Below are 3,683 nucleotides of genomic sequence, written 5' to 3'. Positions count from 1 at the left end.
TATGATGACGTCAGAACCGGAAAGGATGAAATGTGGGTGTAGATTTCCAAAAAGTGTCCAAAATTCGGCTGAACATATACTGTCCAGCAAATTACCTTAGAAACCCTTTCGTTGCACCGATGGTAATTTGTGGACCGTCTCCCAGAAACCGAGTTTGTTCACCAGCTCAAACGCTCGAAGAATTCATCAACAGGCAAAACGAAGAGGAGAAGGATGCGGTGTAATATTCCGAAAAATTGCAACGGCTGAACATATACTGTTCACTTTACCTATGAACCCAGTAATGGCGCCAAATCCAAACCAAACGACCAGTGAATACCAAAGAAGGTGACTTGCTCTAACGAGCAGTTCCAGAATTGTTCTGATCACGAACAGTTGTTGCTCAAGGATGTGTAGCACGTTGAGTGAAGAGGATAATTTTTCATTTACAAAAGTGTATTATCTATCCTAGCTATCGTGGACATATACTGTTCATATAAATCTCACCCGACAGAACTTTTAATAGCGCAGCCTCTTCCTTCACGCTCGATGAACGTTGTTGGTTTCCGTTGTTGAACACGTGTAGCTTCACCAGGGCACCAATACCTAGTTGAAAACCGACGACCTTCACCGGTTCAAAAAGCACCAACACCGAGACCTCGATGCGGCCCAGTGCCACTTCCGGCCGAGATAGGATGAGTAGCAGCTCCCTTGCTACTATGATAAGCGATGTTGAGCAGCAGCCACACCGAAACCTTCTCGATGCAGACCAGTGCCACCTGCAGACCAAGAGGGATGGCCAGCTTTCCTACGACGATGAATTGAAGCGCAGCAGCTCCCTTCCACTACGATACCGAATCCGAGTCACAAACCACACCGAAACCTTCTCGATGCGGCCCTGAGCTTCGAACCAGAATGGTACGAGATGGTTTTTGAAGAAACGCAGCAGCTCCCTTGCCACAACGATAACCACCTACGACCAGCACCTACTCCGAGACCTCCTCGATGCGGCCCAGTGCAACTTCCGGACCAGGACCGGATGAGCAGCTCGACTGCGACGGTGAGTTGAGGCGCAGCAGCTCCCTTGCCACTACGATATTGATTCCGAGTCGCACCCACACCGAGACCTCCGAAATGCGGCCCAGTTTCACTCGCGAACCAGGTAGGGATCACCGTTTTCCCTGCGACGGTAGCTAGAGGCCACGCAGCAGCTCGCTTGCCACTACGAAACCGAATCCAAGGAGCACCCCGATGCGGCCCTGTGCTGCCTTTCACCACAATGCGATGAGCACCGTTGTCACCACCGATAGTTTCTGTCGAATTAGCCCTGGGAAAGCGATCCAATATCGCCTGAACCGACTCCAAGCGGTTACGTCACTTGCCACGTCACTCCGGATTATGATGATCGCAATAGGGATCGAAGAATGGTGTTAGAATCACGAATATCTAGACAACGGCTGAACATATACTGCACTTATAATTACCTGAGAGAACAGTTAATTCCGCACGTGCAGCAATGTGGCTCCAATCAGCCGAGGAAAATGTTGCCTGACCACCGTTGATCACCGATAAATGTTCCAGGCCCGCCCAAATGCCACCGAAAAGCATGCAATATAATGGCAGGTGTTCAGCATGCAACACCCAAGCCAAGCCGTCCCGATGCAATGGCGCGCTGATGATTGAGGTGTAGAACAATGCACCCTTTTTCGCGGGGTGTAACAATAGGGGATTGTTCACCGCTGATGATGGCGCTTCCTTTGGTTGAAATGGCGCCAACAAGCCTTATTGTGCGTAACCAATGTGCGTTTCGGATTCCTGGTTATCCTCATCCGGTTCGAAGGACCACAATGTCGGGGCCGTACCTTCAACTCCTTCGAAGTGGTTAAACGATATTCCTAACGGCCGATGACATCGAATTTCAAATTCCACAAGAAAGAATGAATTTTGCCGAAGTTCCTCCAATGCATGCAATTGATTTCAGCTCCTTAGAATTTCCGATTCCAAATAACTTCGACACTCACGATTTCACAAAATATAAACGCACATTTATTACGGGACTACGAATTTAATAAATAACTAGTTGAACTTAACAATTTTATTCTTAAGGACTAGAACTTGTTCTTAAACTAACATTGAACGTGCTAAAACGGATTCCGATACCGAGTGTGGAGTGATGAGAAGGCTAGATTCGACTGACTACTGGTTTCGAATGTTGACTTCATCAGGATTGTTGCATGCGATGTTTTCCGAGTTCGCTCTCGCAGATCTCGAAAACCTCCAACCGGCCTCTGACGAAAGTGAAAGCGAAACAATAGCAGATGGTGATGATTCCCTCGGAACAATACCGGCTGATGATCGTCGACTGATTGCTGGTGGCCTCGATGGGGTATTGTTTGGATCGATGGCTTGGTGATTCCGGGTAGAAAAAATCTAGTTGGTGCAGGCTATTTTTAGATCTCGGTTCGTTGCTCGCTAGTCCGGTCGAGTTGAAAACACCGGCTTGAGCGAGATCAGCTGGTTTGGGATTTTGGGTTGGTTGATTGCCTGCTATCAGTGGTGTCACTAGGGGCTACTGCGGTCGTAGACAACAGTGATAAAGACTCAAAATCTATAGCTTAAAAAAGAGTGATTTCCAAAAAAAAATATGTTTTTCTAAATGTAACATATCACTGTGCTATGACTTTGAAGTGATTTTTTTTCCGGAAAACGGTTCAAATTTGTAATAAACAATACAAAGGCTTCGACAAATTTTCAAATTTGATTAAAAAATTCGAATTAAATGATATCTCTTTTTGCAGAACCATTTTTGCAGAAAAGACAAAATGAAAATCAATGAAAAAATCTAATAATAATAAAACATTGTGTAAAAACCTTCTATGACCAAGTTATGTTCCATATCAATTTTAGCTGGAATTGTCCGTCTTGTGTTTAAAAAATTGTGTTGAACTTCTTTTCAAACTTTTCAGATTAATAATGTATTCATTCTTGTTTTCTTTCTTTTTCAGATTTCATTTGTTAATAATGTGTTTTGATTAAGAAAAAGGCCATTTAAATTTAATATTTTTTGAAATTTTTTAAATTTTTAAAAAGTAATATTTTGAGGGCGGCCCACTGGAAAGATTGTAAATTCAAGTTGACTCGTTGGTTCAAAAGGTTGCCCACCCCTGATCTAGATGAAAATAAAAGTATGTGCTCTATATTTGTTGTCAGATGTTATTATAGGGAAAGTTTCGAACATGAATTAAGAAATAAGAATATTATACGTACAAAATGAATCATATATCATCAAAATCGATACACTAATCGGTAACAAATTTTTCTATTATTATGCTAGCAACGCCAACGTTTGATGTTCATCCGCTCTCGGATACATACTTTTTGATACCTTAATAAAGGCCTCACTAAAAATTTCAAGTCGTAGATATGCTATCATTGTGGACCCCCCCTCATAATCCAAATTTGCTTATTTATGTGTATTAACAATTTCAATCTCTTCTTCTTAAATTGAAGCAAGTAACACTTAAAGTATTCGATGCAACATTCTAGGCTATGTATTATTGATAATTCACTATTTATTTAAGGTTTCTTTTTTTTCGGTAAACTTTACCAATGAAGCTTAAAACCATATCGATCTGGTAATGAATATTAATTTTAATGATTTGCATTTGCTGTATCACAATAGCCGCAGGGTTATCAATTTATGA

The sequence above is a fragment of the Uranotaenia lowii genome, chromosome 3 (assembly GCF_029784155.1).
Source record: "Uranotaenia lowii strain MFRU-FL chromosome 3, ASM2978415v1, whole genome shotgun sequence".
NCBI classification, from domain to species: Eukaryota; Metazoa; Arthropoda; class Insecta; order Diptera; family Culicidae; genus Uranotaenia; species Uranotaenia lowii.
The sequence above is the reverse complement of the archived record's forward strand: the minus strand, read 5'-3'. Positions refer to the sequence as shown.